Here is a 13993-nt window from a genome sequence, read left to right on the forward strand (position 1 = left end):
CAATATTTACTGCTCTCTATGCCCTTCATGCTTCTTGTGTTAGCCTCAAGCATACAAGACAGACAGGAGCTCCCCACACACCCTTGTGACATAGTCACCCACCTGCCACAATACAACAACAGCTGTGTGACCTTGGGCAAGTCACACAATCTCTCTGTGCCTCAGTTTCCTCATCTGTAAAACAAGTACAAGGAGAGAGCTTGCATTACAGAATCAGTCTTAAATGAGCACGGGATGTTCAGATACCACATCCAGCTCCAGCAATGGGTTGGACCATCTCATGGCCTGGCATTGAGGAGCAGACCATTCCCTGCCCCAGCACTGCTTCTACGAAACATGGCTGCCCTCTGCCTCACTTCTCTGTCATGTGCAGCATCTTCTCTCCATAGGGCACACTCCCACCGCCCCAAGAGGAGTTGACTGGACAGAAGATGGCCCTTTCTGCTGGGCACAGCTTTACCCTGCCAAGCTTCTCACTGGCCTATGGATTGACAGCCCCTGGGACAGGGTTGGGAGAGGTCCAATCTGTTCTAGGAGCCAGTACTGTGCTGCTCCCACCCAGACATCAACATAGAAGTCTGGGTGGGAAGGGGGTAAAGGCAGGGGAGTCCTTCTGCCCCCCTCATCCTTTCCTGAAGGCAGAGAAGAGCATGTCTCCAGTCCACACCCCTGGTGACTGCTCAACACATGCCGTGTCTCTAAGGCCTTGTGGCATCTAGGGCACATGGCAATGCTTCCATTTGGGAACTTTCTGTGTCATCTTGAGCATGTCAGCTTACCTTGCTGAGCCTTGGTCTCCCTTATCTGTAAAATAAGCAACGACAACAACAAAACTCCTCTGCTAGGGCTGGTGTGATGATTCTGCATGCACGTCTACTCATCTCTTAATAAACACGGGTGTCCCTCCTTCTTAGCCACTGATGTGTGCCTGCATCTGTCCCCTTTCTATGGAAATGACTCACACCCATAAGCCATCAGAGAGTGAACAGACATTTCAGAAGGAGTTTCCACATCTTGGAAACAAATCTGTGCTGGTCCTCAGTTTTCCTGGTAACCCCAAGGCCAGTGTGGGGACCAGCTGGCTGAGGAGGGGACCGACTGGCTGAGGAGGGGCAATCCAAGCCATTGGGCCGCATTTAGGAGGTCTCAGGCTTCTCGGCTGCAGAAGAGGTTTTTGGGAGACAAGAGTGCGTATTTGACGGCTGTGTCCCCTGCTGACCACCAGGGGGCAACAGGGCCACACCGCGGCCTCCAGCTCATTCTGGCCTTCGTGGAGGTAGCTCCTTGGAAGAGCATCTGTTCCCTTGTCATTTCCTTCATAGCCCCAAAGACACGTTCCTATTTCTGCCTCACTCTCCATATGGTTTGCCCCCAAAACTGAATGTATTGAGTAACTAGCACACCGAGCGCACTGGGGGCTGGGGACCGGCACAATGCATGTCCCCGACCTAATTCCCCTTGGCGCTCCTAAGGAGCCTGTACGTGACCCTCTAGGCTTTCTGGACTGGACTGAAGACAGCTTATGAGCCCCACTCACACCCTTCACAGGTGCCTGTCAGGTCCGGAAGGCGGGAGGCAGTGGCCTTCCAGGAACCCACAGAAGGAGATGCCTGAAGACAGCTGAGGCCCACAGACCCGGACTTTGACACGACCACACCCTGCCCTGGGGAGGTGGAGACCTCTTTGCACTCTCTAGGGACCGTGCTGTCTCCAACCTGTGCCCCATGGCCCTGAACCCTCAAGAAGCCAAAACTGTCCTTGAAGTTCACGGCTGCCTCCCAAGCTCCTTTGCCCTCCCTGAGCCCTAATCATTGCATATCTGCTTCCGGTGGGGTTTTGACCTTCACTCCCCATGTCTTCCAAGCTCTTTGTTCCCAGTCTAGGCAAGGAAGGTGTCATTCCCCATTTATTAAACACCTCCCACACCCGGGTACAGCTGCATAGCGAGTCCACAGGGAAGAGGCCTCAGTTCCTGCTGTCAGGAAATTCAAGTCTGTAGGAACAGCAGAAAGCAGTGAGAACAGGCCCTGATGGTGACAGCAGCAATGCAGGAAGCCACCTCGGGCACAGGTGGGGGACTGCACTTGTGGGGATGCAGTGGAGAGCTGGGACTTCCCCTGGAACTGTGAACAGAACAGGAGTGAGCACAGGCTTCCTTGGTGCAGGCCGTGTCTGCTGCGTGTTCAGATCGCTGTGGAGCCCTTGATCCCGGTCACCAGTCCTGAATTCCCTGGTGGACACATTCCAGGCAGGGTTGTCTAGCATAAGTAAGGCTTTCACACCTACTCTGAAGGTCCTCTCCGACCCAGTTCTGCCCTCCTCCAAAGGTGGTTCTTTGATCTCATCAACCTCTGTTCCAGACAAGCACCCAAGTCCAGAGGCACTGCTGCCAGCCCAAAGCAAGTACTGGGCCCTACCCCAGCCCTCTGGTCCTCTCACCTGGGCCCCAATCCCTTGGGTTAAGGGTCTACCAAAGGCCAGCCATTCCTGGAGAGGAAATCGCTGGTCATCCAGCTGCAGTGGCCTGGATTTTGTCCCAGCCAGCTGGTTGTCAAGTGAATGTGCAGAGTGAGCTTTGCAGGGGTCAGAGATTGGGAAAAGAGTTGATGGGGAGGTTGGGCCTGCACTGCACAGGGAAGGGGGCCCGAGGGCCAGTGACAGAACCAGCATGGCCAGGAGTAATTCCATGCCTGAGAGAGGCCAAGCTGATGGTACCAGGAAGAAACTCTCCCACCCCGCCCACACCCCCGCCACTCACGGGGAATATCTCAGGGATCTAGAAGGGGAACACATGGGTGTTTTTTGGCTTTGGCCAGAGCTGAAAGGTCCTGACAAAGGGGCTGTGTACCAGGCGTGGGCCTGTCAAGAAGGCCCTGTGTGGCCCTGGAAGGGAGTCAGCCTCCTGCGCAGTGCCAGCGGTGGAGGCAGCCGTCTTTGAGCAGGGGTGGCAGCATTCAGTGGACCCCCATTGCCTCCCACGCACCCGCATCTGCTGCCCGGCCACAGAGGGCCATCAGTCTTAGCACTGGCCTCCCTGCCAGCCCTGTGCACCTCTTTGTTCTCTCTGTTCCTCAAAGACGAAACCCAGCTTCTCTCAAGCTCACCAGGCCCTGCTGTTCCTGCCTTTGCTCTTAATCTTCAACCTGTGCACAGATACCCGCCGGGTAAGCTCTCTTACCAGCTTTGAACATAATCAAACCTTTCAGGGATGAAGGATCTGTGTCTACCCCATCCCTCTGCCTGAGGGTAACAGCCCCCAGGAGCATCTCTCTCGCTCATGGCTTTGGGCACCATGAGGGAAAGGAGGAAGGTGTCCGGTCTCCTGACTGAGCACCAGTCTTCTGCCTCCTCAGTCTCCTCTGTCTTCTCCTGGCAATAGCCCCCAGTCTCACTGGGGGAACCCTCCTCCACTCTCCATCCATGAAACCTTGGAGTCGGCCCTCACCTCCAAGGGAGAAGAGCAAGGCCAGGCCTAAGCCAATGGGTGCATTGCCTTCCTCAGGTCGTAGTGATTGGTGGAGGAGTGGGCACATGACCGGATTATAGTCATTAAGGCCCAGGGAGACCTTTGCTGGGAAGGCTAGGAAAGATGCTTCCTCCTCCTGCATCTCTGAAGCTACAAAGGTGTGAGTTCCGGAGCTGTTGCGCCATTTCGTCACTGTGAGGAGCCATGGAAGGAAGCCAGCAGGGGAAGTCCTGACTGAGGGCCGAAGAGAGAGTAAACAAAACCTGGAAGGGCGTCAGCCCTGCAACTGCACCTGAAGCCACCGCCTTCCAATCTCTGGACTGTTCACTTATGTGAGCCAGTGAGGAGGCAGAGCTCAGCCAGTGCTGCTGAAGTGAAGCATAGGGAGAGAGGCCACAGCATAGTGCTCAGGAGGCCCAGGAAGGGCCTCTAGGGCGGGGCCAGGCACAGGGCCCTGAGCCTTCAGGGTGGTGAGACCAGCTATGAAGTTACACCAGGGTCAAAGTCTCTTAGAAACACCTCGGCTGGCGGGCTGCCTGCACTGGAGGGGACCACCTCTGGTCACCCACCCCAGCCCAACCCCTCCTCCATTCACTTTCCTCTGGCTGTGTCCTGACCCACAAAGATAGCACATCAAGCCAGGTGGAACTTTTTCCCAGTTCTGAAAAATCACCAAATACAGTAAAACATCCAGAAACTAAAAATAAGGCACCAAGGAGCCAGGCATCTGTCAGTTCCTGATAGCCAACCAGGATTTTGAAATCCTCAAGTTTCTTGCTTTGTTGACAAGCTTTCCCAGTAGAAAACTTTCCAAGTAGGTAGAAGTTTGTTCTGGGCAGAGCAAATGGGGCCCAGAGGGCAGGAATCCCTGGTCTCCTCCTCTTCTCCCCCACCCACCCTAACCCCATTCCCTGCCCACTCCAGGGCCCCATTCCACTGCCCCTGCAGATGTAGAAAAAGCAACAAGACACTGGTTAGCAGGGACAACCACCTATCCCATCTATCCCACCCAATCTCCCATCCAGCCATTTCTTCATTCATTCATTGAAACAAAAACAAACAAAGAAAAAATAACTTGTGCACCCAGCACTGTGCCAGGGAATAGGGATAGAACAGCAGAATACCTGCAAAGCCTTCTCAGGTGGACTCTACATTTTTTCAGAGACAAGACATTAATAAATTAAATCCTACAAAAGGCACAAATTTACATCTGATGGCATGATCAGGAATATGAAGCCCATGGTTTTGTGAGAGCTTTGGGCCAGGCGCATGAGCTGGAGGCTCCCCCAAGGAGCAGCCTTTGAGCCCAGCCTGCAGGATGAGGTGGAGCGGGGGCGGGGAAAAGGGTAAGGGGTGGGAGGGAAACAGCACTGCCTGGGGCTGCAGCCAGATCCCAGAGGCAAAAGCTGGGGAAATGGGAGAGGCCCACAGGGCAGAACCACCCCAAAGGTGTTGATCTCAGCCCGAGAGCAGCATGCAGCCACTGAGATGTATTAAATTATATTGGTGTTTTGAAAACCCCACTCTTACTGAAACATGGACACCAGATTGGAGGGGACCCAAGTATGCAGAGAAACCAGGGAGGAGGCTACTCTGTTTGGCTACTGCCACACAGCCACTAAGCTTTCTCAAATGTCACAAGGCCAGGGCTTGACAGGGCTGCTAGGTGATTCCTGGCACAGTCACTCATGCCAGTTGCAATTAGACAGCAGCTGAGGTGAAACTCACTTGATGGTTGGAGTGTTCATGGCCAATACACACGAGCTGTGGAGCCTCTGGAAGATACTAATATGACCATCAGAGCTGGACTGCTAGGATTTTGGAGCCAGTCTATACACTCTCCTGGAGCCAATCACTCTCCTTTTGAGAAACAGCCTCTAGCTTTGCTGTTGGGTTTTGGTAAAGACTGAACACCTAACCATGTGCTGTCAGGAAACCATGTGGCCTGAGCTTCCCAAAACAATCTGTATTGTCAGACCCACCTAGTCATAAGCTGGATGTGACATCAAGTGGAAGTGGCAGATAAGAGTCAGAGCTCACACAGTGGGGAAGGGACAGCTAAGCTGCAGGAGCAGGTGGCTCAGGTTCCCTTGACATCGGGTTCAGTTGCATTGCTTCCTCTCCCTCAATGCCTGCCTGTTGCTTTCTGCATGTTCTTTAGGGTCAGTCTACTGAGGAAGAAGAAACTCAAGCAAGACTTATGGATGGGTCTGTACAATCTGTTGATGCCACCCAAGAGTGACAAGCTGCAGATGGCAGCCCCACTCAGGGATGACTCTGAGGGCAGTGGTGAAGAAAGTCCTCCAGTGGAAAGAACTTTGAGCAGTATATTTGACTGTCTGGAGTAAGGGATGGTGGAAAGAATGGTGGCAGGAATGGGGTCTATGTGTGGTCTCAACTACATGGATTTCCCCTTCCCAAGGCGGACCTAGCAAACACCACTGTTCAGACAGTCTGTCAACAGCAGAGACCAATGTCAAGTCCCTGCTATGGCACCATTCCCCACGGAAACTAGCTAGCCACCTGGTGGCAGGTTGGTTACACTGGACCCCCTCCATCATGGAAGAGGCAGGGGTTTTGCCCAACAGGACTCATATTCTAGAGGGTTTCAACTTCCCTGCCCAGGATCGTCTATGGACTATAAGAAGTAAGAGTGCTTCTCTCACTAGTACATTTAATAACTCACTCATAGCAGTTTTGTTTCCCATCCTGGCCACTTTGAGCTTTGCTGGCCTGGAGACATTTGTACTCAAAGGGAGAGTGCCTCCACCAGGAGACAGAGAAGTTAAGACTGCTTCCTGGTCACTTTGGGTTCCTTATGCCACTGAATCAACAGGCAAAACATGAGGGTTGATCCAGTGGCTGCAGCGATGGGTCCTGATGTCCCAGAGTAAAATTTGGTTCCAACAGGAATATGGTTGCTACAATGGATGCAAAATTTCAGCGAGTTTCACCAGCACAAAACTACAGCACCCTCTGCTGTCTCTAGCAAGTTCTGGATCTCATGGTCTGTGGGGTGGCAGCTTCTTCCTTGGTGCTTCCTTGGATCTTAGGAGTTTGGCTGCTTTTTTTTTTTTTTGAGACAGGGTCTCCCTCTGTTGCCCAGGCTGGAGTGCAGTGGCATGCTCATGGCTCACTGCAGCCTCAACCTCCCTAGCTCAAGCAATCCTCCCAACTCAGCCTCTTGAGTAGCTAGGACCACACATCCCATGCTACTGGCTGTTTTTTAATTTTTTCTTGTAGAGACAGGGTCTCACTATGTTGCCCGGGCTGGTCTCAAACTCCTGGGCCCAAGTGATCCTCCTGCCTTGGCCTCCAAAGGGCTGGTATTACAGGTGTAAACCACTGTGCCCAACTTGGCTGTTCCTTGTATCTGGTCCTTCCTTAGTCCTTAGAGTTCTCGTTACTTCCTACCAGCTAATCCCTCATGGCTCCAATCCCATGTCATAGTTGCTACTTCCCTGTATTAAACTCTGTCTGTTACAATTCCTGTGTGATTTCTCTCTCTTGATTGGGCCTAGACTGATGCACTGTCCTGAGGGCTAGGAAGAAGCTGGGTCACCAATTAGAATCTAGTTGTGATGGACTGCATGTGCCCCTCCTCATCCACATGTTGAAGTCCTAACCCAGTACCTCAGAACGTGACTGGATTTGGTGATAGGGCCTTTAAAGAGGTAATTCAATTAAAATGAGGGCTCTACGGTGGGCCCTCACCCAACCAGATTGGCATCCTTATAAGGAAAGGAGACTAGGACACATAAAGAAACACAAGCGCCATATGTGCACAGAGGGACAACCACGGGCAGAGGCAACCAGGAGACAGCCACCTGCAAGCCAAGGAGTGAGGCCTCAGAAGAACCCAGCCCACCGACATCATGATCTCAGGTGCCTGGCCTCCAGAAATGAGGAGACAAATGGCTGCTGTTTAAGCCCCTCAGGCTATTGTCTTTGTTGCAGCAGCCAAGCAGGCAGACAGGCTAGTATAGAAGGAATGCAGGGTCCTTCTCCCATACTCTCTACTCATCAGAAGTGAATTGCTAGGTTCCACCCACAATAAAGTCTATGGACATGGAAGGCATGTCAAATAATTTGAAGACATGTTTGTAAGTCATCACTAAGGCCATAGTGGCAGGATCAATTTGTGTCTTGGCCTGGGATAGTGGCAAGTCTATTGGTTCAAACAATGTGGGGAGGTAAATTTGCCGAGATATGAAGATGCAAATGGGAGTGAAGGTGAGGAAAGGGCAATGACAGAATTCTGGTTTGGGGCCTGACCAGGTGAATGGCTGGAGGATGCCATGACATCCTCTGAGATACAGAAGAGGACCACATTTGATGTGGAAAAATCATGAGTTTGTGGGCCTTTGAGACATCAAAATGGAAGTGTCCGATAGACAGTTGAGTTTATGGAGTTATACACGTGAGCCTTCTTTCTGTAGTTGATAATTTAACCATCAAGCATGAAAAATGTGGCCTCAGGGATCCTAATGAGTGAGAAGAGACATAAGTACTGTGCTTTGAGAGGCACTAACATTTATAGGTTGTATGGAGGAGAGAGCCTGAAAAATGACCCAGATAGAGGAGGAAAATTCAAAACAATGTGATATGACAGAAGACCTATCAATGGAGAATATGTTTGGTTGCAAGTATTGGGGATCCAGAGTAATGGTAGCTTTTAAAAACCATGGATTTTGTTTTCTCTCTTTTGCATAAAAGGCCAACAGAGCACTGTTTGGCAGTTGCTTGGCAGCTCAATAATTCTCAGGGATCCAGCTCCCAGCTCTGGTAGCCTGTCACCTCAAGGCTCGAGATGGCCCTTTGTGCTCCAGACATCACGTTCACATTTCAGCCAGCAGAAATAAATACAGTGAAGAATAAGGGCCTGCTGGTTCTGTTTCAACAATTCCTTGAACCCCCAAACTTTTCTATTTAGATCTTGCTAACCAGACTACTCTCATGGTCTCATGTAGCCTCAAAGCATGATGGAGAAATCAGTCTCTCTATTCTAGGCAGCCATTTATTTTGCTGCTAAGGAAGAGGGAGAGAAAGAATACTGGAGGGAAACCATTCACCTCTGCTGCAAAACCCATGGGAAGGTGGTATTTAAAGCACAGGGAAAAGGCCCAGAGACTCCACGAGTGCTTAGAGGTAATGACGTAAAATGTATTTTGGTCTCAGCACCATGGAAGTAATTGAGGATTTAAGTAAGACTTGTTTCATTGGGAGGACTGGGGCAAAGATCAGATCAGGAAGAATGAGGAATGAATGGGAGACAAGGAAATCCAAGCTAAGATTCATATGGGAATTAGCTCATGTGGGAGACTTTCCAAGGAAGGTTGGTAAGCAATGTGGGAAGGGCAGCTGGAGGGAAGTGGGGCCATGTTGAAAAATATGCGCTTTGAATGAAGAGACCTTTCAAACAGGCTTTGTGTAAGCAACATGGCTGTTTATTCACCTGGGTGCAGGTGGGCTAAGGCTGAAAAGGGCATTAGCAAAGGGCAGTGGGATAGGAGTTGGTTTTATAGGTTTGGGTAGTTTTGGGGGGGCAGGGGTGTTGCAGAGTAACTTCAGTTACAGTGGTGGGGGTAGGGGCAAGGAGTATACATGCAGTTACAATGGCAGGGTTGGGTGAGAGGTATTTACATTATCATAAGAACAGTTAAGATAGCAGAGTTGGGTGAGAGGCTTGTCTGGGGAAGTTCTGATGGGCGATCAGGAACACTGGCAAACAGGCACGGGGTGGGAGATGTCAGCTGGGGCAAGCAGGGCTTCAGACTTTCAGGCTCCAGGCTTGCAGATGGAGACCTGACAGGCCAGAGAAGACTTTTGCTTGGTTTCGTTTAAGAGAGAGGGGGAAGGACCTGCTGAATAGGCAGAGACCTGCTCAAGAGGAATATGGATTAATTCTCAGTGTAAGGCAACCAAAGTTCCGGGGCTCCTACACAGGACCTGAGGCCTGGGAAGGGGAACTCTCCCCATCTTTGGGGCCAGCACACGGCAGGTGCAGGTGTGGAAGGCCTGAGGGAGTGGGGGTAGGAAATGGAGGGCATTCCCCCCAAGTGAAGGCTTCTGTTTTCTCTGTTAAACATGTGAGTCACCAGCCAGAGCAAGGAAAAGGCAGAGAGAGAAGCAAGCTACTTGCTTGACTGGGTGTGCATTGAGGCGGTGACAAAGAATTCATGGCAAAACCAACCTACATCATAAGGGTGGCCATGGAGAAAGCAGGGATCAAAAGCTTTTATTTCCTTTCTGGTTATTCTGCCACATTGCCAACTGAAAGTCACAAAATATAGAAATTTAGCCAGGAGAGCTTTATCTCTTGGAAAGGGTAGCTACCTGCAGGCTGGTCATCCCACAGGCAGGGAAATGTGGCCTTTAACAGAAACCAAAAGCAGGCACTTCAGAGGAAAAATCAGAGAGGCTGAGGTGCGTCAGGCCTCCACATGCAAGCCTGGAGCCTGAAAGTCTAGAGTCCCACAGTGTTCCACGGTTACAGGCGCTCTCAGGTGGTCTTGACCATAGGCCTCCTGTTACCACTTGATCTCTGCTTTTATTTTACTGCACCATAGTTTGGATATGATCCGTGGCACAAATCTCAGTGCATAAAAAGCAAAGCAAGCTTGTAATCATTTAACTATAAGTAACACAGGTCCGCTCCTGGCCATCTCTTCCCACAAAAAGGTAAAAGAACATTAGCCAGGTGCTGCGATGCATGCCTGTGGTCCCAGCTACTTGGGAGGCTGAGGTGGGAGAATGGCTTGAGCTCAGGAGGCAGAGGTTGCAGTGAGCCAACATCATGCCACTGCACTCCAGCCTGGGCAACAGAGCCAGACGCTGCCTCAAAAAAAAAACAAGAACACAAAAGCACTCAGTGCGCAGCCACTATAAACTGGCCAGAACCAGCCCATGGTCAGTGGTGTCTTAATCAGGAAAAAATTACTGAAGTCAGTCTCTTGTTCAATCAAACCTATAGTTGTGCTTTGTGGAATGGAGTCTGGAGTCTGGGGGCATCAGTTAGCATCTGTCCGCTGGCGAGTTAGAACATTTTTCTTTTTTTTTCTTATTTTTTTATTACATTTTAGGTTTTGGGGTACATGTGCAGAGCATGCAATACAGTTGCATAGGTACACACATGGCAGTGTGTTCTGTTTGCTTTCACCCCTTCACCCACATTTGGCGTTTCTCCCCAGGCTATCCCTCCCCACCTCCTCCTCCCACTGGCCCTCCCCTTTTTGGGAAAGGATTCCCTATTTAACAAATGGTGTTGGAAAAACTGGCTAGCCATGTGCAGAAAGCAGAAACTGGACCCCTTCCTGACACCTTACACTAAAATTAACTCCAGATGAATTAAAGACTTAAACATAAGACCTGGCACCATAAAAACCCTAGAAGGAAATCTAGGCAAAACTATCCAGGACATAGGAGTAGGCAAGGACTTCATGAACAAAACACCAAAAGCATTGGCAACAAAAGCCAAAATAGACAAATGGGACCTAATCAAACTCCACAGCTTCTGCACGGCAAAAGAACATTTTTCTTTTAGTGTAGGGGCATGTGACTTTTGTCTGGCGTGGCCTTAGGTCTTATTTATAATTAAATAATTTATAATAGGCCACAAAAAGTTCATTCTGCCAGTCTTACGGTCTCTGTTTTACCACCCTGGAGTTGTCCAGCTCTCCACCATCTCTGGCCCTAGGTACAAGCAGTTTCTCCAAGGAGGTGTCTACACCTATACTTTAAGCAACCACTGGTCTGTTTCCTGTCACTGCACATTCATTTGCATTTCTAATGTACTGTAGTCCCTTCTTATCCATGATTTTGCTTTCTGAAACTTCAGTTGCTCAGGTCATCCATGGCCCAAAAATATGAAATGGAAAATTGCAGAAATAAGCAATTCACAAGTTTTAAATGATGTGCTTTTCCATGTAGCGTCATGAAATCCTGCACTGTCCCGCTCCATCCTACCTGGGACAGGGATCGTTCCTCTGTTCAGCTTCCCCATGACATCTGCTCTCCTTGCCCCTTAGTCACCAAGGAGCTGACTTCATGATTAGATCCACTGTCACGGTACCACAGTGCTTCTGTGCAAGGCACCCTCACTTGACTTCATAATGGCCCCAAAGCAAAATAAGAGTTGTGCCAGCAATTCCAATATGCCAAAAGAGAAGCTTTCCTTTAAGTGAAAATGGGAACACTCTTGACTTAAAAAAGGAAAAAAAAAAAATCACATAATGAGGTTGCTAAGCTACGGAAACAACGAATCTTCTACCCATGAAATTGTGAAGAAGGAAAAAGAAATCTGTGCCACCTCAAACTGCAAAAGTTATGGCTACAGTGTAAGAAAAGAGCTTAGGGTGGAAAAGGCATTAGATTTCTGGGTGGAAGATGTGAACAGAAACATATTCTGATTGACTGCAACTATGTGGCACCAGATTAGCTTCATCTTAATTAAATTTGATCACTGGTATGTATACGAAAAGACATGACATATGTAGAGATAGGTACTGTCTGCAGTCTCAGGCATCTGCTAGGGGTCTTTGAAGGTATCCCCCAAGGATACTCTATACAAATGAAATAATCCCATATATACTCATTTTTAATCTACCCTTTTTACTTCAAATAACTATCTTGCTATATATCCATATTGCATCAACAATTTGTCCCTTTTTATTGCTGAGTAGTATTCCCTAATGTGGATATACACAGAGTGTTCACACATTCACCCGTTAATGAAAAATCGAGTTACCAGTTTAAAAATTTTATAAAAAGGCTTCCGTGAACATTTATGTGTAAGTTGTTGCATATTTTTTCATTTCTCAGGTAGCTACTATAAAACAAAAAAAAAATCTGGATTCTGTAAGGAATTAATCCTAAAGGATTGTTGTGGGGTGTGGAGGGGACTACTACAATAGGAAAACGTTGCAGTGTCCCCATTGTCGGGCTCCCCATATGATCAGCAAGTGTCTCAGGAGTTAGGCAAGGGGCTAATCTTGTATAGGGAGGAATAAACTTGGCTAGAAATAACTATTATGGAAAAGTGGGCTGAGCAGGAGTGTCACAATCCAGCAGGTCTTACCCTGATGACAGCCTGTTGTCACGAGGGACTCTCAGGAGGGCTGTGGGTTGCCACAAGCTGCTGGTGGGCCAAAGCTCAGGGGCCTGGAGGACAGAATCTGAACCAAAGTTTGGTTACAGGCAGTGTGTTCTTATTGATGCATGGGGACAAGCAGTCCAGCTAATCATTTATGACGCCAAGAATGGGAATTTAGAGGGTCTGCGTCTGGCCGGGTCATGGATGAACAAGGGAGCATCTGGGAGTCTTACCAAGTTATATGGAAAGTCACTGGTTCTTTCCAGTAGGGTGTTTTCTGGAACCAAAGAGTGGCAGGATTCCTTAACCTTCACTATTTCTAGGAGCAAAGCGCAAAGGTAAAATTCAATACTGTTGATCGTCACAAGTGAAATGGCTAGATCCTATGCTAGGTGTATGTTTAACTCTCTTCACACACTGCCAAATGGTTTTCAATCGTGGTGGTAACTATTTTATGATCCCATCAGCAGTATACAAGAAGTCCCAGGTCCTCCACACTCTTGCCAATACTTGGTATAATCAGTCTTCTTTGCCCATTCTGGTAGGTGTGAGATGGTGTCACATTGTGCTTGTAATTTGCATATCCGTAATGATTAATGATGTTGAGCATCTTTTCATGTCTTAATTTTCTATCTGTATATCTTCTTCGGTGACATGTCTGTTCAAATATTTTGTCCATTTAAAAAACTGAATTTTGATTTTATCAATGGACTTTTAAGTGTTCTTTCTGTATTCTGAATACAAGTCTTTTATCAAATATATGCTTTGCAGATATTTTCTTCCAGGCTGTAACTTATCTCTTCAGAAAGTCTTTGGGAGCTATGGCTTAGTGACACGCTTTTGCCAGGTTCTCCTCAGCGCATCCCCCTGGTCACAGCCACCCCCACAGGTTCCATTTCTGTATCTGTGGTGACCTCCTTCTGCAAGTCAGGCTGAAGTCCCAAGCTCCTGACCCATGTCTCCAAGTGCCCACCATGCCCCATGCAAAACAGAGCTCACCATCCTCTCCCCAGACCTGCTGCTCTTCCAGAAGCCCTGTCTCCATGAATGGCCGTGCACCTACCCGGCTAGAGAACCCCAGGAGTCGGCCTTGGACGTCCTTCCCACTTCCACCTCCTGTCATCCAGAGCTGTCAGTTCTTCCTCCTGAACATCTCTGGACACTCACCTTCTCCCCCACACACCGCCATTATTCTCACCTGCACCACTCACCCAGACACCCTTCCTTCCTTACAGGGGTGGCCAGGGAAAAACTTCTCAAATACAAGTCGGGCACTCAAATACATGCCGGCAAGGACCTTCCAGCGGTCTCCTGTGCACTTAAACAAGATCCAGACTCCATCGTGGGCCAAGTAAACCCCTTGATGATCTGGTCCTTGAGTAATGTGGGGGCCTCTTGCCCAGAGCCCCTCACACTCTTCAAGCCCACAGCTCAAG

Source organism: Callithrix jacchus, chromosome 14 (genome assembly GCF_049354715.1).
Source record: "Callithrix jacchus isolate 240 chromosome 14, calJac240_pri, whole genome shotgun sequence".
Classification (NCBI taxonomy): Eukaryota; Metazoa; Chordata; class Mammalia; order Primates; family Cebidae; genus Callithrix; species Callithrix jacchus.